A 24448-nucleotide genomic window follows, 5' to 3' on the forward strand; every position below is an offset into this window, starting at 1 on the left:
GTACTGTGCGTGCATGTGTGTGCCAAAGTGCCTGGGATTTGTTGTGTATGTGCCTGTGTCGCTGTGTTTGCACGTCCGTGTGTGTGCATGTGTGCGCATGCCTGTGTGCATGCGTATGGGTTTGCCACAGTTTGGGTTGTGCAGTGCGTCTGCATGTGTGTGTGCATGTGTGTGTGCATGTGTGTGTTATGTATCAGGGCGCGTGTTGTGCTCTGTGAGTATGCGTGTGTGCGCACATGTGCACATTTGCTTCAGGGTCTGGGTGTGCTGTGTGTGTCAGTGTGAGTATGTAGATTGTTGTGTCTCAGAGCTGTATTCTGCTGTGGCATGTTTGTATCTGTGTGTGTGTGGTGTGTGGGTGTGGCTGTGTGTGTTTTTGTCTCAGGGCCTGGATTTTGCTGCATTATGTGTTTGTGCATCAGGACCTCAATTGTGCTGTGCTTCTATGCGTGTTGTGTGTGTTTATGTGTGAAAGTGTTTGATTCAGGGCCTGTGTTTTGCTGTGCTGTGTGTATCAGGTCCTCGATTGCGATGTGCATCTATGCGTGTTGTGTGTGTGTGTGTGTGTGTGTGTGAGTGTTCCTCAGTGCCAGCTTTTAATCTTTGCCTGTGTGTTTCGTTCTGTGTCTGGATGTTTATGTGTGCGTGTTTGTGTTTGTGTATGTTTATGGGAGCAGGGGCGTGCACGCGTCTGTTTGTCTGTTCTTGAGTCTCAGGGCCTGCAAGTCTTTAGGCTTGTGGGAGGAAACAGGAGCACCCGGAGGAAACCCACGCAGACACAGGGAGAACTTGCAAACTCCACATAGGCAGTACCCAGAATCGAACCCGGGTCCCTGGAGCTGTGACGCTGCGGTGCTAACCACTGCGCCACTGTGCCGCCCTATGCTGGACGACTCTCTGCATCGATGACTCTAGAAGGGACTCTAACACGGAAATTTCAATGGAGAGCTGATAGAGATGTTTAACATTGTGAAGGGTTTATGTAAATTAAATAAAGTGAAACTGTTTCCAATGTGTAAGGGGCTGTTAACCAGAGGACACAGATTTACGGTGATTAGAAAAACGAAGCAGAGGTGACACGAGAATTTTTTGTTGGATATTTCTGATTTGCAGTGTATTACCTGACAGGCTAAAGGATAAATATTCAATAGTAGATTCCAAAAGATAAATATCTTAGGACAAAAAATGGAAGAATCTGGGAAAGAGCCATGGTGTGGGTCTATCTGGAAACTCTTCAAAAGGGCCAGCACTGACTTGATGGACCAAATGGCCTCTTTCAGTGCAATGATATTCCCTGATTTTATGATTTTTTCCTGCCTAGAATATTTCACAGGTGTTTGATGACGTACCACATAACAGCTGTATTACCAAACTAGATACACTTGGGATTAAATGGCCAACGTCAGCGGTGGCTCAGTTTGTCGCTCTCTCCCCTTTCAGTCACCAGCTTCGAGGATCAAGTGTCACTGCAGGACTTGATCATAAGAATCAAGACTGACACTGCAGCGACAGTACCGAGGGAGTGTTGCACTGTCAGAGATGCCATCTATCGAATGAAATCTTAAACCCAGACTCCTTCTGCCCTCTCAGGTGGATGTTACAAATCCCATCGTACTATGTAGAAGCAGAGCATGGGAATTGCTCCAGGTGTCCTGGTCAATATTTATCATTCAGTCAATATCACAAAACAGATCTGATCATTATCACATTACTGCTTGTGGGAGCTTGCTGTGCTTCATAAATTCCAAGAGTGACTACACTTTAAAACGTACTCATTGCGTATAGGGTGCTTTGTGACCTTCGGTGGTCGAGAAAAGCATCGTATAAATACAGCACTTTTTATTTTCAGTGCCAACATGACTCAGAATTAGCTCAGTGCCAGAAAGCAGAGAGTAGTGGAGAATGGTTGTTGTTCAGTCTGGAGGGAAGTACACCGTGGTGTTCCCCAGGGTCACTGTTCGGATCACTGTTGCTGTATGTTAATGCAATGGGCTTGAGCACAGAGGGGATAATGTCAAAGTTTTCAGATGGCAGATTTCCAAGAATGTTGACAGGGATTGAAATGCAGCTATGAGGAAAGATTGGATAGGCTAGGGTTTTCTTTTCTTTGGAACAGGGGAGGCTGAGGGACGACTTAATTGAGGAAACTCAGAAATGTCAGGAACCAGTGAAAAGGAAAGTAACAGACTTCAGGAGCAGAGAGACTGACTGGTGAAATGGGCAGGCACCTGGCGGATGTAACTTAACACAGTGAAGTGATACATTTGAGTCGGAAGTATGCGCCATAAAACCATAGAACAATTACGGCATAGAAGGAGACCATTCAGCCCATCGTGTCCGTGCCGGCCGAAATGAATTGCCGGGTCCTGCCTGTGTGGAGTTTGCAAGTTCTCCCTGTGTCTGCGTGGGTTTCCTCCGGGTGCTCCAGTTTCCTCCCACATGCCAAAGACTTTCAGGTTGATAGGTAAATTGGCCTTTATAAATTGCCCCTAGTATAGGTAGGTGGTAGGGACATGTGGGGATGTGGTAGGAATATGGAAATGTTGTAGAATTAGTATAAAATGGGTGGTTGATGGTCGGCACAGACTCTGTGGGCCGAAGGGCCTGTTTCAGTGCTGTATCTCTAAACTAAACCCCTTCCCCTCCCTCCAAAAACCGTGACAGGGTTCCCTTTGTCCTCACTTCCCATCCCAAGAGCCTCCACATCCAAAGGATCGTCCTCCGCTTTTTGCGCCATGTCCCGTGTGATTCCACCACCAAATGCATCTTCCCCTCCCCTGTCAGCATTCTGAAGGAATCAGTCCCTCCACGACGCGCTGGTTCACTTCTCCATCTCCCCTGACACATTGTTCCCTTCCCACGGCACCCTTCAATGCAATCGCAGGAGGTGTAAATCTGTCCTTTTACCTCCTCTCTCCTCAGTATCCAAGGCCCCGAACACTCCTTTCAGGTGAAACAGCGATTTATCTGCACTTCTTTCAGTGTGGTATACTGTATTCACTGCTCACAATGCAGTCTCCTTTACATTAGGGATGGGCAGTAAATGTTGTCCTAGCCAGTGACACCCACGTCCCATGAACGAATATAAAAAAATCACTGGGGCGACACCATACAGATTGGGTGACCACTTTGAGGAACCTGTCCACTCAGTCCACAAGCATAACACTGAGCTGCTGGTCACTTGCCATTTTAATTCACTGAGCTGCACCCACTCCGACGTTTCTGACCTCGACCTGCTGTGTGTTCCAGTAAAGCTCAATGCAAGCTTGCGGAACAGCGCCTCATCTTTCACTTGGGCACTTTAGAGCCTTTGGATCAACACTGAATTCAACAATTTCACACCGTCAACTGGACTTAAACTTGTTTTTCATGCTTTTGCTTTCGGACAGAGCTGTTCATTATTCAGCCATTAACACTCTCTCTGGACAAATGCATTGTCTCTTACAGCAAACGTTGCCACTCGCTTTGCCTTGTTCTTTGTAATTTAATCTCTCCGCCTTCGGCCCAATCACAGTCCTCACTTTTGTTGTTCTCCCCACCCCCGCCCTTTCACTTGCTCAAAACGTATTACATTTCTAACCATTGCCGGTTCTGATGAAAGGTCATCAACATGAAACGTTAACTCTGCTTCTCTCTCCACAGATACCACCCGACAAGCTGAGTATTTACAGCACGTTCTGTTGTAATTTTAGACATGAATCGAAACTGGCCAAATAGAAGTCAATGGGTAAAACCTTCCGTTGACTGGAGTCATACCTAGCGCAAAGGAAGATGGTTGTGGTTGTTGGATGTCAATCATCTGAGCTCCAGGGCAACTGCAGGAGTTCCTCAAGGTAGTGTCCTAGGCTCAACCATCTTCGGCTGCTTCATCAATAACTATCCCTCCATTATTAAGTCAGAGTGGGGAGGTTCGTTCCTGATTATATGATCCTCAGCACCTTTCGCAACTCCTCTGACATTGAAGACTGGCATAAGCAGCAAGATCTGGACAACATGCCGGCTTGGGTTGATAAGTGGCAAGTAACATTCGTGACACTAAAGTGCCAGGCAATGACCATCTACAAAAAAAAAGAAAATCTAACCATCTCCCCTTGACATTTAATGGCATCGCCATCGCTGAATCCCCCACTATCAAGATCCAGGAGGTTACCATTGACCAGAAACTGAACTGGAGTAGCCGCATAATACCATCGCTACAAGGTGAGATCAGAGGTTGTGAATTCTGCAGTGAGTAACTGAGTTCCTTACTCCCCATCGTGTTCCACCATCGACAATACACAAGTCAGGATGTGATGGAATACTCGCCACTTGATTGGATGAGTGCGGCCCCAACAAAGCTCAGGAAGCTCGACACCATCCAGCACAAAGCAACCCGCTTGACTGGCACCCCATCCATACAAATTCACTCCCTCCACCACCAACCCACAGTGGCAGCAGAGTATACCATCTGCAAGATGCACTGCAGCAACTCAACAACGCTCATTAGACAGCAGCTTCCAAACCTGCAACCTCTATCACCTAGAAGTACAAAAGCAGCAGATGTATGGAAACACCACCACATGCAAGTTCCTCTCCAAGTAGCATACCAGCCGGACTTGGAAATGTATCACTGTTCCTTCACTGTCTCTGGGTCAAAAATCTGGAACTTTCTTCCTAATAGCACTGTGGGTGCTCCAGATGTCTGCAGTGGTTTAAGAAGGCAGCTCAAAGGCAGTTAGGAATGGGCAATAAATGGTGGCTTTGCAATCAGCGACCACATCCCATGAAATAATAAAATAGGTAATAGTAATATATTCCAGCTGGATAACAGTGGAGAGGTGTTGGAGGAAGATGGTGTCACCAACATTGTCTCAGGCAGCAGTAAGTTTGTGAAGGACAAGGAGGAATAGTTTGCCTTTGTAACAGTCACACAGCATGTTATTGTTTACAATCTTAACATGTCCTGCCGTGGAATTATGCACATTTATCCACTGTTGATGCACACCCATTAAAATTACACGCTTTAATTGCCATTGCCTCTCCGCTCCATCCTACAACAATGCACCAATTTGCGCTTCTCTCTGTTGAAGTTATTCTGGCCGTTCCACCAACCTGTCTATGCATGAAGCCTATCACTATCATCCTCACTGCGCAATACACTTCCAAGTTTTGTGTTTATGCAAATTTTGGAATTGTTCCAATTACACTCAAGTCCAAGTCGCATATATATAATCACAAAAAGTAGCAATCCTAGTAATGATCCACCTAAAAAAACAACAACCGTTCACTGCTTCCTGCCTCTGCTTCCTGTCATGCAGACAACTTTTTCCCTTTTATTCCATGGGCTCCAACTTTGCTGACAAACCTGTTAAGTGACATTTAATAAAATGCTACTTGAAAGTCGATGTACAACTAATCAACTACAAGACCCTCATCAACACGATCTGTTACTTCACGGAATATACTCAAGTTAGTTACACACAGTTTCACTTTGACAAATCCGTGTTGGATTTCCTTAAATCGTCCACATTTGTCGCAGTGAGTGAATTTTGTCCCGGATTATTCTTTTAAAAGTTTTCCCAGCACCGAGGTTTCTTTGTTAGGCTTGTCCTTACACCCTTGTTTGGACAATGGTGTAGCATTTGCAATTCGCCAGTCCTTTGGCACCATCTGTCTGTAATGAAAATTATGGTCCAATTCCTTTACAATGTCAACCCTTATTTCCCTCAGCAACTCGGATGCTTTTTGCCTTCACATTTTTAAGTACAGCCACCCTTTATACTACCTCCTGTTGAGAGAACATGCTTTGCTGAATGAGGATTCTTAATTCATCGGTTGGAAACCTACATTAAACTTCGAAAAATTAAAGCTGGAATCTTACTTTTAACTTTTAAAATAGCTGTCAGCCAAGATGGTCACCACAACGCTCATTGAAATGCCTCACATTCCAAGACATTACAGTGAAGATGCTTGTCTTCAAAGCTCCCACCTAGGACAATGACTTGGAAAGTTGAGTAGATTATCTGTGATCACCCTCATTAGCAGGAAACTTGAAGCCACATTGGAGCTTTCACTAGTTGAGACGAACCTGCAGGGGTAAATATTGACACAATACAATTTGAGAGAAAGTTGGGATTCTTAGAATTTGGACCCCATTAGAGAAATAAAGGTACTGAGAGAATGATGTGACAGTCCCCCTCCCCTCCCCTCCCTCCTCCCCTCCCAGTCTGTGTAAACTTGGAGTTCGTTTTATTTTGTTGTTGCACGCAGCAGGCAAGTTTTGTTAGCTAATCCGGGCAAGACCCTCTTGTGGCTGTCTCCCTCGCTCTCTCTCTCCAGGCAACATTGCAAGTTTTGGAACCTGTCTGTGACTGTGGAGCATCCAAGTCCACCATTGCTACAGACAGAGACCCGGGAGAAAGCCACACACCATTAATTTCTCAAAGAAACGAGGCAGACCAGCTGCACGTGCACTTCTACTAGCCAGAGAATTTAGAACTATGAATTCAGAAAGAAGTCACCTGAATTACCAGACTTCACAGACGGTATATTAGTTTTAGTTGTTATGGACACTAATCCAACCCAAACTACTCTTCATCACTCTGTCACCTATTATTGTGTGTGTGTGATTCCTGTGTCTGTGTGAGTGTGAATGTTGGTGCGTAATTTATCATTTTACTTGAATTGGGATCTGAATTTCAGTATAATAAACTAACCTTTTTGTTGTTAAACTCAAGAAAACGTGGGACAGGTCAAATGCTCCATCTGTTGAAGAGTTGGGAAATGCAGCTGGACAGTTATTGATTACTATCCGTCCAAAAGCTTGGAAACCCGAAATCCAAAAACATGTGCTAACCATTTTACACTTGAACCTGAAGACTAAAAAACAAGTCGGAAACAGACAAAGTAACATTAGCTGAGGAACAACTAGAACAGAGGAGACTAGAATTAGAATTCGCAAGGAGAAAGAGCAGAGAGAGTTTCAGAAAAGCGTAAAAGACAGAGCTTTCCTGAAGGAGAAATAGAGAGCACATCAGAAAGGGGAAAAGAAAGAACTTTCCAGCAGAAGTAGAAAAGGGAGTTTAGGCAGCTCGAACTAACTAGGGGAGTACCCAATGCAACCAATAAAGATACTGCCAGTGAGGGAACTAGCCCGAGCTCAGGACAGAGTGCTCATCTCTTAAAGTACTCCAAGTTAATACCAAAATTCAATCGGGGGATGTTGAAGCATTTTTCATCTCTTTTGAAAACTTCCAAAACAGCCAAAGTGGCCAGTAGAGATCTGGACCTTGCTATTGCAAAGCAAACTAACAAGAAAAGACCACGAGGTATTTTCACTGTTGCCTGATGAGAGTTCGTCAGATTATGAGATGACTAAAATGATAGCCTGAATTCATACGAGCTGGTACTGGTGGTGCACCACAAACAGTTCTGAACTCTCTGATAGCAGCCTGAACAAACGTACCTTGGGTTTGAACGGGTTAAGCAACTCGGTTGTAGTTAATGGATATGGACGCTCAATATCAGCCCACATATGAAACCCTCAGAGATGTGATCCTTCTCGGGGAATTCAAAATATCGCTTTCCCTTTTATTTAAAACCCACGTCGAGGAACAATGTTTCTAAAAGCCTGGGAGGCAGCAATCCTGGCTGATGAATGTACGCTAGTACACAAGCCCTTGCCCCAGGTAAACCCTTCACTAGTCACCTCCAAAAACCTGGAAAAGGCTGGAAGGTGGGAGAGCGGTAGGAGCCACGGGCAGAAAGAGATAAATGGAAACACAAGGGGCACCCCTCAAGCCAGAACAGACGATTCTGAGAACGGAAGTAACGCCCAAAATCACGCGTCTTTCCGTTGTAATAAGTCAGGTCACCTTTGAACTGACTACTGGAAGTTACAATGAAAAGCTGTAGGATTAATGAGGGTCCACCAGACCAGTGCAGGAAAGGGGGTCCTGATGGGAAGAACAGAAGACCAGGCTGTAACCTTAACTGTGTCAGTAAGACACAGTATGTCCACCACTGAGAGTGCGGGACAATTTAATAAAATCCCTGAGAGATACCAGGATTTTGTGTCCAAGGACACGTGACCCCATACCCCTCGAATGCGGCAAGTAAACGCAAAGCCATACTTGTGATACAGGGGCCACGCAATCCCTCCTGCTGGGAAAAGATATGACATTTCCCCAGAGAGTGCACTGAATGCTCATGTATCAGTAAACAGTATCGGGCGAAAGTAAATGCCCATTCCTCTATATTGGGTGCACCTGGCATGCAGGTTTGCTTCAGGACTGGTAACCGTGGAGATTGTCCCTAGTTCACCTGTGGACAGGGTTGACCTGTTCCTGGGCAATGATCTGGTCAGGGTGAAGGTGCTGGTTCCCCAGCAGTTTGAGAGGGACTGAAATAGGTCAGGGAGACAGGGAAGTTACAGGAGAAGGCCCCTGGCATTTTTCCTGTCTTTGTGGTGTGCTAGTCCAGGGCCAAACAAGCTCCCATCAGAGGATGCTGAACTGACTTTTGCAGATGAATGACCCTCCTGTCGAGTGATCTGAAACCTTCTTAGGGAAGTTAGAGAACAAAAAGGATGTGTTAAACAGATCTTCTTTGGCCGAGGCTGAGCAAGCAGAGCCAATGTTAAAAAAAAGTTAGCACAGACTTAACTCGAAAGTTGAAGTGAAGCAGAGGGCCTCCCAGAGTGTGACTATTTACAGAATGAGGTGCCGATGAGGAAATGGCGACCTCCTTAGAGAACTGCTGATGAATAGTGGACAGTGGTTCTGCCAGGTACCGTAAGGAAATGCTGAGAATAACCAGGAATTCCAAGGTCGACATCAGAAAATCACAAGTCTGCATAAGACAGCATTTCGACTGGCCACAAAGCCACAAAGATGTGGTGGAGTACTGCAAAACTAGTCACATGTGCCATGTTGTGGGGAAACCCCAACCTGCAATAAAAACTGCAACCCTAATTCCCATGCCATCTTCTAATGAATCCTACAGCAGCATGTGGGTGGATTGAGTGGGATGCCTGCCAAAAACAAAAGAAGATTATCAATATCTTCCCACGATTCTGGATGTGGTGACCCGATTCCCACAGGCCATCCCCCAAAATACAATCTCTGCCAAGGTAGTGGTACAAGGGCTAACCCAATTTTTACCCAACATGTGTTGCTTGCTGAGATCCAGAAGGACCAGGACTTGAATTGCACTGTAATTGGGATGATGTCGAATTGAACAATTAACCAAAATACTATACATATGAATTAAGAATGATATCGAATTTAACAATTAACCGAACGTCATAAACCTTGTTTTAAGGAAAAAGGCTAATTTAACAAATAATCAGAATGTTGTACCCAGCGAATTAGTTATCATGCCTACTTTAAAAATTAACTGGATTATACCCTGTATATAAGGGATGATGACAATTTAAAAAGTAATCACATAATATGCCGTGTATTCGTTATCATGCCAAATTAAACAATTGACAATATTACATCCTTGTATCAGTAATGACATCTAATTTGACTGTTGACAAGAATATTAATCACTGTGTAATAGTGATAACATCTAATTTAACTGTTAACCGGAATATTAAACACTGTGTATTAGTGATAACATCTAATTTAACTGTTAACCAGAATATTACACTCTGTGTATAAGTGATGACATCTAATTTAACAAATAACCGGGATATTTTACCCTGTGTATTAGTGATGACATCTAATTTAACAATTAACTAGATTATTATACACTGTGGAGAAGTGATGACATTTGATTTAACAATTCACCAGAATATTATACACTGTGCATTAGTGATAACATCTAATTTAACAATTAACCAGCATATTATATCCTGTGTATTGGTGATGGCATCTAATTTAACAATCAACCGGAATATTTTACCCTATGTACCAGTGATGACATCTAAATTAACAATTAACCAGAATATTATACCCTATGTATTAGTGATGACATCTAATTTAACAATTAACCAGAATATTATACACTGTGTATTAGTGATGACATCTAATTTAACAATTAACTGCAATATTATAACCTTTGTATTAGTGGTGACATCTAATTTAACAATTAACCAGAACATTATAAACTGTGTACAAGTGATGACATCTGATTTAACCATTAACCAGAATATTATACACAGTGTATAAGTGATGACATAAAATTTAACAATTAACCGGAATATTATACCCAGTGTATTCGTGATTACATCTAATTTAACAATTAACCAGAATATAAGACACTGTGTATTAGTGATGACATCTAATTTAACAAATAACCGGAATATTATACATTCTGTATTAGTGATGACATCTGATATAACAATTAAGCAGAATATTATCCCCTGTGTATTCGTGATGACATCTAATGTAACACTGAAGCGGAATATTAAACCCTATGTATTAGTGATGATATCTAATTTAACAATTAACTGCAGTATTATACCCTGTGTATCAGTGATGACATTGAATGTAACAATTAATCAGAATATTATAAACTGTGTATAAGTGATGACATCTGATTTAACAATTAACCAGAATATTATCCCATGAGTATTTATGGATTTATGATTATTTGGAAAAGCATAGTTTGATTCGAGATAGTCAGCATGGCTTTGTGAGGGGCGGGTCATGCCTCCCAAGCCTTATTGAATTATATTAGGATGTGACAAAACACATTGATGAAGGACGAGCAGTGGATGTGGTGTATATGGATTTTAGCAAGGCGTTTGTTCAGGTTCCCCATAGTAGGCTCATTCAGAATGTGAGGAGGCATGGGAGACAGGGAAATCTGGCTGTCTGGAAACAGAATTGGCTGGCCCATAGAAGACAGAGGGTGATAGTAGATATAAAGTAATCAGCCTGGAGCTCGGTGACCAGTGGTGTTCAGCAGGGATCTGTTCTGGGACCTCTGCTCTTTGTGATTTTTATAAATGACTTGGATGAGGAAGTGGAAGGCTGGGTTAGCAAGTTTGCCGATGACACTAAGGTTTCTGGAGTTGTGGATAGTGTGGAAGGCTGTTGTCGGTTGCAACGGGACATTGACTGGATGCAAAGCTGGGCTGAGAAGTGGCAGATGGAGTTCAATCTGGAAAAGTGTGAAGTGATTCATTTTGGAAGGTCGAATTTTAATGCAGAATACAGGCTTAAAGACAGGATTCTTGGTAGTGTGGAGGAACAGAGGGTTCTTGGAGTGCACGTCCATAGATCCCTCAAAAATTGCCACCCAGCTGATAGGGTTGTCAAGAAGGCGTATGGGGTGTTGGCTTTCATTAACAGGGGGATTAAGTTTAAGAGCCACGCAGTTATGCTGCAGCTCCATAAAGCCCTTGTTAGACCACACTTGGAATATTGTGTTCAGTTCTGGTCGCCTCATTATAGGAAGGATGTGGAAGCTTCAGAGAGGGTGCAAAGGAGATTTACCAGGATGCTGCCTGGACTGGAAGCCATGTTTTATGAAGTAAGGTTGAGGGAGCAAGGGCTTTTCTCATGGGAGCGGAGAGGATGAGAAGTGACTTGATAGATGTGTACAAGATGATGAGAGGCAAAGATAGAGTGGATAGCCAGAGACTTTTTCCCAGGGCGGAAAGGGCTATCACCAGGGGCATAATTTTAAGTAGATTGGAGGAAGGTTGAGGGGAGATGTCAGAGGTAGGTTCTTTACCCAGAGAATGGTGAGTGCGTGGAATGCACTGCCGGCGGTGGTACTAGAAGCAGATACATTAGGGACACTTAAGAGAATCTTGGATAGGTACATGGATGATAGTAGAATGAAGAGTAGGTAGGTAGTTTGATCTTAGAGTAGGTTAAAGGATCGGCACAACATCGTCGGCCGAAGGGCCTGTACTGTGCTGGACTGTTCTATGTACTATATCCTACGTTCTATGTTCTATGTATTAGAGATGACATCTAATTTAACAATGTACAAGAATATTATACCCTGTGTATCAGTGCTGATATCTAATTCAAAAATTAACCGGAATGTTTTCCACTCTGTATAAGCGATGACATCTAATTTAATAATTAACCATTACATTTTACCCTGTGTATTAGTGATGACATGTAATTTAACAATTAACCAGAATATTATACCTTTTGTATTAGTGATGACATCTAATTCAACTCTGAACAGGAATATTATATTCTGTGTATTAGTGATGACATCAGATTTAACTATTAACTGGAATATTATACCATGTGTATTAGGGAAAATAGCTAATTTTGCAATGAAACCGAATATTATACATTGTGTATACGTGATGAAATCAAAATTAACAACTAATCAGAATATTATATGCTGTGTATTAGTGATGAGGTCTAATTTAACAATTAACTGCAATATTACACCCTGTGCATTAGTGATGACATCTAATTTAACAATTAACTGGAATATTATACGCTGTGTATTAGTGATGAGATCTAATTTAACGGGTAACTGGAATATTATACCCTGTGTATTAATGGAAATAGCTAATTTTATAATTAATCAGAATATTATACCTTTTGCATTAGTGATAACATCTAATTTAACACTGAACCAGGATATTATACCATGTGTATCAGTGATGGCATCTAATTTAACACTCAGCCGGAATATCAAAACCCTGTGTATTAGTGATGAGGTCTAATTTAACACTGAACCAGAATATTATACCATGTGTCTTAGTGATGGCATCTAATATAACACTGAGCCGGAATATTAAACCCTGTGTATTAGTGAAGAGGTCTTATATAACCAAGAACTGGAATATTATACACTGTGTATTCGTGATGACATCTAATTTAACAATTAACCAGAATATTATACTCTGTTTGTTAGTGATGACACCTAATTTAATTATTAACCAGAATAATATATCCTGTGTATTAGTGATGACATCGAATTTAACGCTGAACCGGAATATTAATCCCTGTGTATTAGCGATGAGCTCTAATTTAACTTTTAACTGCAACATTATACCCTGTGCATTAGTGATGACATCTAAGTTAACAATTAACTGGAATATTATACGCTGTGTGTTGGTGATGACATTTAATTCAACAATTAACCAGAATATTATACCCTGTGTGTTAGTGATGACATCTAATTTATCAATTAACCAGAATAATATACCGTGTGTATTCGTGATAACATCTAATTTAACAATTAACCAGAATAATATACCGTGTGTATTCGTGATAACATCTAATTTAACACTGAACAGGAAGATTATACACTGTGTATTGGTGATGAAGTGTAATTTAAAACTTAACTAGAAATTAAACACTGTGTATTAGTGATGACATCTAATTTAACTATGAACCCGAATATTATACCCAGTGTATCAGTAATCACATCTAACTTAACAATTAACCAGAATATTACACCCCATGCATTAGTGATGACGTCTAATTGAAAACTGAACCGCAATATTGAACCCTGTGCATTAGCGACGACATCTAATTTAACTATAAACTGGAATATTATACCCTGTGTATCAGTGATGACATCCAATTTAACAATTGACCAGAATATTATACCCTGTTTATTAGTGATGACATCTAATTAAACAATTAAGCGGAATGTGAGACATGTTGTATTAGTGATGTCATATAATTGAACTACGAACTGGAATATTATACCATGTGAATCAGTGATAATAGTTAATTATACAATTAAACAGAATATTACACACTGCGTATAAGTGATGACGTCTAAATTAACGATTAACCAGCATATTATACCCTGTGTCTTGGTGGTGCCATCTAACATAACACTGAATCGGAATATTAAAACCTGTGCATTAGACATGACATCTATTTTAACAATTAAGAAAAATGTTATACTCTGTGTATTAGTGATGGCATCTAATTGAACAATTATTACGAACATTAAACCTTTTGTATTCGTGATGACATCTAATTTAACCTATAACTGGAATATTATACCCTGGATGTTAGTGATGACATCTAGTTGAACAATGAAGAAAAATGTTATACTCTGTGTATTAGTGATGGCATCTAATTGAACAATTATTACGAACATTAAACCTTTTGTATTCGTGATGACATCTAATTTAACCTATAACTGGAATATTATACCCTGGATGTTAGTGATGACATCTAGTTTAACAATTAACCAGAAGGTTATAATCTTTGCATTAGTGATGACATCTAATTTAACAATTAACTGCAATATTATACCCTGTGTATTACTGATGATATCTAATTAAACTAGGAACTGGAATATTATACCGTATGTATTAGTGTGAATAGCTAATTTTATAATTAATCAGAATATTATACCTTTTGTATTAGTGATGGCATCTAATTTAACACGAAACCAGAATATTATACCATATGTATTAGTGATGGCATCTAATTTAACACTGAGCCGGAATATTGAACCCTGTGTATTACTGATGAGGTCCTATATAACTAACAACTGGAATATTACACCCTGTGTATTAGTCATAACATCAAATTTAAAAATTAACCAGAATATTATACTCTGTTTGTTCGTGATGAAACCTAATTTATTTATGAACCAGAATAATATACCCGGTGTATTAGTGATGATATCGAATTTAAAACTGAACCGGAATATTAAACCCTGTGTATTAGTGATGACCTCTGATTTAGCTATTAACCCGAATATTATACCCAGTGTATCAGTAATCACACCTAAGTTAACAATTAACCAGAATGTTACACCCCATGCATTCGTGATGACGTCTAATTTAAAACTGAACCGCAATATTGAACCCTGTGCATTAGTGACGACATCTAATTTAACTATAAACTGGAATATTATACCCTGTGTATTAGTGATGACATCCAATTTAACAATTAACCAGAATATTACACCCCATGCATTAATGATGACGTCTAATTGAAAACTGAACCGCAATATTATACCCTGTTTATTAGTGATGACATCTAATTAAACAATTAAGCGGAATGTTATACCTTTTGTATTAGTGATGTCATATAATTGAACTACGAACTGGAATATTATACCATGTGAATCAGTGATAATAGTTAATTATACAATTAAACAGAATATTATACACTGCGTATAAGTGATGACATCTAAATTAACGATTAGCCAGCATATTGTTACCCTGTGTATTAGTGGTAGCATCGAATTTATCACTGAACCGGAATATTAAACCCTGTGTATTAGTGATGAGTTCTAATTTAACAATGATCCGGAATATTAAACCCTTTGTATTCGTGATGCCATCTAATTGAACCAATAACTGGAATATTATACCCCGTGTATTAGTGATAACTTCTAATATAACAACTAACCAGAATTTTATATCCTGTGTATTAGGGATGACATCTAATTTAACAATTAACCAGAATATTGTACACTGTGTATTAGTGATGACATCTAGTTTAACTATGAACTGGAATAGTATAGCCTTAGTATTCTTATTGACATCGAATGAAACTATTAACCGGAATATTATGCACCGTGTATTAGTGATTACATCTAATTTAACAATGAACCAGAATATTATACACTGTGTATTAGTGATGACATCTTATTTAACAATTAAACAGAATATCATACCTTTTGTATTTGTGATAACATCTAATTTAACACTGAACTGGAAAATTGTACACTGTGCATTGGTGATGACTTCGAATTTAACAATTAACCGCAATATTATAACGGTTGTATTAGTGATGACATTTAATTTAACTATTAACTGGAATATTATAAACAGTGTGTTAGTGATGACATCTAATTTAACAGTTAACCAGAATATTACACCATGTGTGTTAGTGATGATATCTAATTTAACAATTAACCGGAATATTATACACTGTGTCGCAGTGATGACATCTAATTTAACACTGTGCCGGAATATTAAACAATGTGTATTAGCGATGACATCTAATTTAACAAGTAACCAGAATCTTACACCCTGTGTATTGGTGATGGCAACTAATTTAACACTGAACCATAATAATAGAGCCAGTGCATTAGTGATGACATCTAATCGAACTATTAACTGTAATATTATACCCAGTGTATTCGTGATGACATCCAATTTAAATACTAACTGGAATATTATACTCTGAGCATAAGTGATGACATCTAATTGAACAATTAACCAGAATATTATGCCCTATGTATTAGTGATCACATCTACTTTAATTATTAACTGGAATTTCATTCCCTGTGTAATAGTGATGAGATCTAATTTAACAATTAACCAGAATATTATGCCCTGTGTATTAGTGATCACATCTACTTTAACTATTACCTGGAATTTCATACCCTGTGTAATAGTGATGACATCTAATCTAACAGTGAACCGGAATATTAAACGCTGTGCATTAGTGATGAGATCAAATATAACTATTAACTGGAATATTATACCCTGTGTATTAGTGATGACATCTAATTAAACTATTAACAAGATTATTAAATCCTTTGCATTAGTGATGCCATCTAATTTAACTACAAACTGGAATATTATACCGTGTGTGTTACTGATGACATCTAATTTAACAATTAACTGGAATATGAAACCCTGTGTATTTGTGCTGACATTTAATTTAACACTGAAGCGGAATATTATATCCTGTGTATTAGTGATGACATCTAATCTAACTTTTAACTGGAATATTATACCATGTGTATTCGTGATAATTGCTAGTTTTACAATTAGACAGTATATTATACACTGTGTATTAGTGATGACAACTAATTTAACAATTACACAGAATATTATCCCCTGTGTATTAGTGTTGACATCTAATTTAACAATTAACCAGAATATTATCCCCTGTGTATTAGTGATGACATCTAATTTAACAATTTACCAGAATATTATACCCTGTGTATTAGTGATGTCATCTAATTTAACTTTTAACCAGAATGTTATAATCTCTGTATTCTTGATTACATCTACTTTAACTATTAACTGGAATTTTATTCCCTGTGCATTAGTGATGACATCTAATCTAACTATTAACTGGAATATGATAACATGTGCATTCGTGATAATAGCTAATTTTGCAATTAGACAGTATATTATACCCTGTGTATTAGTGATGACAACTAATTTAACAATTAACCAGAATATTACGCCCTGTGTATTAGTGATCACATCTAATTTAACTATTACCTGGAATTTCATACCCTGTGTAATAGTGATGACATCTAATTTAACAGAGAACCGGAATATTAAACCCTGTGCATTAGTGATGGGATCAAATATAACTATTAACTGGAATATTATGCCCTGTGTATTAGTGATCACATCTACTTTAACTATTAACCAGAATATTAAACCCTGTGTATTAGTTATGACATCTAATTTAAATATTAACTGCATTATTATACCCAGTGTATTAGTGACGATATCTAATTTCACAATTAACCGGAATGTTAAACCCTATGTATTAGTGATGACATCTATTTGAACAATTAACTGGAATATCATACACTGTGTATTAGCGATGACATCTAATTTAACAATTAACCAGAATATTATCCCCTGTGTATTAGTGATGACATATAATTTAACAATTAACCAGAATATTATCCCCTGTGTATTAGTGATGACATCTAATTTAACAATTTACCAGAATATTATGCCCTGTGTATTAGTGATGACATCTAATTTAACAATTTACCAGAATATTATACCCTGTGTATGATTGATCACATCTACTTTAACTATTAACTGGAATATTACACCCTGTGTTTTAGTGATGGCATCTAATTTAACAATTAACAGGAATATTATACCCTGTGTAGTAGTGAAAACCTCTGATATAAGAATTAACCAGAATTTGACACCGTGTGTGATAGCGGTGTCATGTATTTACACAATTTACGGGAATATTATACACTGTTCATTAGTGATGGCAACTATTCTTACAATTGAAGGAAATATTATACACTGTGCTTAAGAGATGTCATCTAATTTAACAATTAACCAGAATATAATACCCTCTGCATTCGTGATGACATCTAATTTAACCATTAACTGGAATATTATACACTGTGCATTAGTGATGACATCTAATTTAACAATTAACCGGAATATTATAACGGTTGTATTAGTGATGATATCTAATTTAATACTGAAGAGGAATGTTATACCAAGTGTGTTAGTGATGACATCTAATTTAACAGTTAACCAGAATATTACACCCTGTGTGCTAGTGATGACATCTAATTTAACACTGAACCGGAATATTAAACCATGTGTGTTAGCGATGACATCTAATTTAACAATTAACCAGAATATAACACCCTGTGTATTAGTGATGTCATCTAATTTAACTTTTAACCAGAATGTTATAATCTCTGTATTCTTGATTACATCTACTTTAACTATTAACTGGAATTTTATTCCCTGTGCATTAGTGATGACATCTAATCTAACTATTAACTGGAATATTATACCATGTGCATTCGTGATAATAGCTAATTTTGCAATTAGACAGTATATTATACACTGTGTATTAGTGATGACAACTAATTTAACAATTAACCAGAATATTATGCCCTGTGTATTAGTGATCACATCTAATTTAACTATTACCTGGAATTTCATACCCTGTGTAATAGTGATGACATCTAATTTAACAGTGAACCGGAATATTAAACACTGTGCATTAGTGATGGGATCAAATATAACTATTAACTGGAATATTATGCCCTGTGTATTAGTGATCACATCTACTTTAACTATTAACCAGAATATTAAACCCTGTGTATTAGTTATGACATCTAATTTAAATATTAACTGCATTATTATACCCAGTGTATTAGTGACGATATCTAATTTCACAATTAACCGGAATGTTAAACCCTATGTATTAGCGATGACATCTAATTTAACAATTATCCAGAATGTTATACGTTTTGTAATTGTGATGAAATCTGATTTACCTATTAACTGCAATATTATACCGTGTGCATTAGTGATAATAGCTAATTTTGCAATTACACAGAATATTATACACTGTGTATTAGTGATGACATCTAATTTAACACAGAAGCGGAATATAATACCCTGTGTATTAGTGATGACAGCTAATTTAACTATGAACTGGAATATTATACCATGTGTATCAGTGATAATAGCTAATTTTACAATTAAACAGTATATTATACACCGTGTATAAGTGATGACATCTAATTTAGCTATGAACCTGAATATTAAACCGTTTGTATTAGTGATGCCATCTAAGTTAACTATTGACTGGAATAATATTCCCAGTGTATTAGTGATGACATCTAATTGAACAACTAAGCAGAATATCGTACGCTGCGTATTAGTGATGACATTTAATTGAACAATTATCTGGAATATTATAAACTGTGTATTAGTGGTGAGATCTAATTTAACAATTATCCAGAATGTTATACATTTTGTATTTGTGATGACATCTAATTTACCTGTGAACTGGAATATTATACCATGTGTATTAGTGAGACTAGCTAATTTTACAATTACACCGAATATTATCCACTTTGTATAAGTGATGACATCTAATTTAACAATTAAGCAGAATATTATAATCTGTATTAGTGATGACATCAAATTTAACAATTAACTGGAATACTATCCCCTGTGTATTAGTGATGACATCTAATTCAACAATTAACCAGAATATTATAACCTGTGTATTAGTGATGACATCTAATTTAACAATTAACCAGAATATTATCACCTGTGTATTAGAGATGACATCTAATTTAACAATTAACTGTAATATTATTAGCTGTGTATTAGTGATGACATCTAATTTAACAATTAATCAGAATATTATCACCTGTGTATTAGTGATGACATCTAATTCAACAATTAATCAGAATATTATAACCTGTGTTTCAGTGATGACATCTAATTCAACAATTAACCAGAATATTATCACCTGTGTATTAGTGATGACATCTAATTCAACAATTAATCAGAATATTATAACCTGTGTTTCAGTGATGACATCTAATTTAACAATTAACTGGAATATTATCCCCTGTGTATTAGTGATGACATCTAATTTAACAATTAACTGTAATATTATCACCTGTGTATTAGTGATGATATCTAATTTAACAATTAATCAGAATATTATCACCTGTGTATCAGTGATGACATCTAATTCAACAATTAACCAGAATATTATCACCTGTGTATTAGTGATGATATCTAATTTAACAATTAACTGGAATATTATCACCTGTGTATTAGTGATGACATCTAATTTAACAATTAACTGGAATATTATACCATGTGTATTCGTGATGACATCTAATTTAACAATTAACTAGAATATTATCACCTGTGTATTAGTGATGACATCTAATTTAACAATTAACTGGAATATTATCCGCTGTCTATTAGTGATGACATCTAATTTAACTATTAACTGGAATATTATCCCCCGTGTATTAGTGATGACATCTAATTTAACAATTACCTGCAATAATTTCCCCCGTGTATGAGTGATGACATCTAATTTAACAATTAACTGGATTATTATCCCCTGTGTATTAGTGCTGACATCTAATTTAACAATTAACTGGAATATTATCACCTGTGTATTAGTGATGACATCTAATTTAACAATTAACTGGAATATTATACCATGTGTATTCGTGATGACATCTAATTTAACAATTAACTGGAATATTATACCATGTGTATTCGTGATGACATCTAATTTAACAATTAACTAGAATATTATCACCTGTGTATTAGTGATGACATCTAATTTAACAATTAACTGGAATATTATCCGCTGTCTATTAGTGATGACATCTAATTTAACTATTAACTGGAATATTATCCCCCGTGTATTAGTGATGACATCTAATTTAACAATTACCTGCAATAATTTCCCCCGTGTATGAGTGATGACATCTAATTTAACAATTAACTGGATTATTATCCCCTGTGTATTAGTGCTGACATCTAATTTAACAATTAACCAGAATATTATCCCCTGTGTATTAGTGATGACATCTAAATTAACAAATGACTTAAATATTATCACCCGTGCATTAGTGATGACATCTAATTTAACAATTAATTGGAATATTATCCCCCGTGCATTAGTGATGACATCTAATTCAACAATTAACTGGAATATTATCCCCTGTGTATTAGTGATGACATCTAATTTAACAATTAACTGGAATATTATCCCCTGTGTATTAGTGATGACATCTAATTTAACAATTAACTGGAATATTATCACCTGTGTATTAGTGATGACATCTAATTTAACAATTAACTGGAATATTATCACCTGTGTATTAGTGAATACATCTAATTTAACAATTAACTGGAATATTATCACCTTTGTATTAGTGATGACATCTAATTTAACAATTAACTGGAATATTATCACCTGTGTATTAGTGATGACATCTAATTTAACAATTAACTGGAATATTATCCCCTGTTTATTAGTGATGACATCTAATTTAACAATTAACTGGAATATTATCCCCTGTGTATTAGTGATGACATCTAATTTAACAATTAACTGGAATATTATCCCCTGTGTATTAGTGATGACATCTAATTTAACAATTAACTGGAATAAAATCCCCCGTGTATTAGTGATGATATCTAATTTAACAATTAACTGGAATATTATCACCTGTGTATTAGTGATGACATCTAATTCAACAATTAACTGGAATATTATCCCCTGTGTATTAGTGATGACATCTAATTTAACAATTAACTGGAATATTATCCCCTGTGTATTAGTGATGACATCTAATTTAACAATTAACTGGAATATTATCACCTGTGTATTAGTGATGACATCTAATTTAACAATTAACTGGAATATTATCACCTGTGTATTAGTGAATACATCTAATTTAACAATTAACTGGAATATTATCACCTTTGTATTAGTGATGACATCTAATTTAACAATTAACTGGAATATTATCACCTGTGTATTAGTGATGACATCTAATTTAACAATTAACTGGAATATTATCCCCTGTTTATTAGTGATGACATCTAATTTAACAATTAACTGGAATATTATCCCCTGTGTATTAGTGATGACATCTAATTTAACAATTAACTGGAATATTATCCCCTGTGTATTAGTGATGACATCTAATTTAACAATTAACAGGAATATTATCACCTGTGTATTAGTGATGATATCTAATTTAACAATTAACTGGAATATTATCACCTGTGTATTAGTGATGACATCTAATTTAACAATTAACAGGAATATTATCACCTGTGTATTAGTGATGACATCTAATTTAACAATTAACTGGAATATTATCCCCTGTGTATTAGTGATGACATCTAATTTAACAATTAACTGGAATATTATCCCCTGTGTAATAGTGATGACATCTAATTTAACAATTAACTGGAATACTATCCCCTGTGTATTAGTGATGATATCTAATTCAACAATTAACCAGAATATTATAACCTGTGTATTAGTGATGACATCTAATTTAACAATTAACCAGAATATTATCACCTGTGTATTAGAGATGACATCTAATTTAACAATTAACTGGAATATTATTAACTGTGTATTAGTGATGATATCTAATTTAACAATTAATCAGAATATTATCCCCTGTGTATTAGTGATGACATCTAATTCAACAATTAACTGGAATATTATCACCTGTGTATTAGTGATGACATCTAATTTAACAATTAACTGGAATATTATCACCTGTGTATTAGTGATGACATCTAATTTAACAATTAACTGTAATATTATCACCTGTGTATTAGTGATGATATCTAATTTAACAATTAATCAGAATATTATCACCTGTGTATTAGTGATGACATCTAATTCAACAATTAACCAGAATATTATCACCTGTGTATTAGTGATGACATCGAATTTAACAATTAAATTGAATATTATACTCTTTCTATTAGTGATGACATCTAATTTCACACTGTAGCAGAATATTATAAACTGCGTATTAGTGATGACATCTAATTTAACTATTAACTGGAATATTATACCATGTGTATTCGTGATGACATCTAATTTAACAATTAACTAGAATATTATCACCTGTGTATTAGTGATGACATCTACTTTAACAATTAACTGGAATATTATCCGCTGTCTATTAGTGATGACATCGAATTTAACTATTAACTGGAATATTATCCCCCGTGTATTAGTGATGACATCTAATTTAACAATTAACTGCAATATTATCCACCGTGTATTAGTGATGACATCTAATTTAACAATTAACCGGAATATTATCCCCTGTGTATTAGTGATGACATCTAATTTAACAATTAACTGCAATATTATCCACCGTGTATTAGTGATGACATCTAATTTAACAATTAACTGGAATATTATCCGCTGTCTTTTAGTGATGACATCTAATTTAACTATTAACTGGAATATTATCCCCCGTGTATTAGTGATGACATCTAATTTAACAATTAACTGGAATATTATCCCCTGTGTATTAGTGCTGACATCTAATTTAACAATTAACCGGAATATTATCCCCCGTGTATTAGTGCTGACATCTAATTTAACAATTAACTGGAATATTATCCGCTGTCTATTAGTGATGACATCTAATTTAACTATTAACTGGAATATTATCCCCCGTGTATTAGTGATGACATCTAATTTAACAATTAACTGGAATATTATCCCCTGTGTATTAGTGCTGACATCTAATTTAACAATTAACCGGAATATTATCACCCGTGCATTAGTGATGACATCTAATTTAACAATTCACTTGAATATTATCCCCCGTGCATTAGTGATGACATCTAATTCAACAATTAACTGGAATATTATCCCCTGTGTATTAGTGATGACATCTAATTTAACAATTAACTGGAATATTATCCCCTGTGTATTAGTGATGATATCTAATTTAACAATTAACTGGAATATTATCCCCTGTGTATTAGTGATGATATCTAATTTAACAATTAACTGGAATATTATCCCCTGTGTATTAGTGATGACATCTAATTTAACAATTAACTGGAATATTATCACCTGTGTATTAGTGAATACATCTAATTTAACAATTAACTGGAATATTATCACCTTTGTATTAGTGATGACATCTAATTTAACAATTAACTGGAATATTATCACCTGTGTATTAGTGATGACATCTAATTTAACAATTAACTGGAATATTATCCCCTGTGTATTCGTGATGACATCTAATTTAACAATTAACTGGAATATTATCACCTGTGTATTAGTGATGACATCTAATTTAACAATTAACTGGAATATTATCCCCTGTGTATTAGTAATGACATCTAATTTAACAATTAACTGGAATAAAATCCCCCGTGTATTAGTGGTGACATCTAATTTAACAATTAACTGGAATATTATCCCCGTGTATTAGTGATGACATCTAATTTAACAATTAACTTGAATATTATCCCCCGTGTATTAGT

The sequence above is a fragment of the Heterodontus francisci genome, unplaced genomic scaffold (genome assembly GCF_036365525.1).
Source record: "Heterodontus francisci isolate sHetFra1 unplaced genomic scaffold, sHetFra1.hap1 HAP1_SCAFFOLD_300, whole genome shotgun sequence".
NCBI classification, from domain to species: Eukaryota; Metazoa; Chordata; class Chondrichthyes; order Heterodontiformes; family Heterodontidae; genus Heterodontus; species Heterodontus francisci.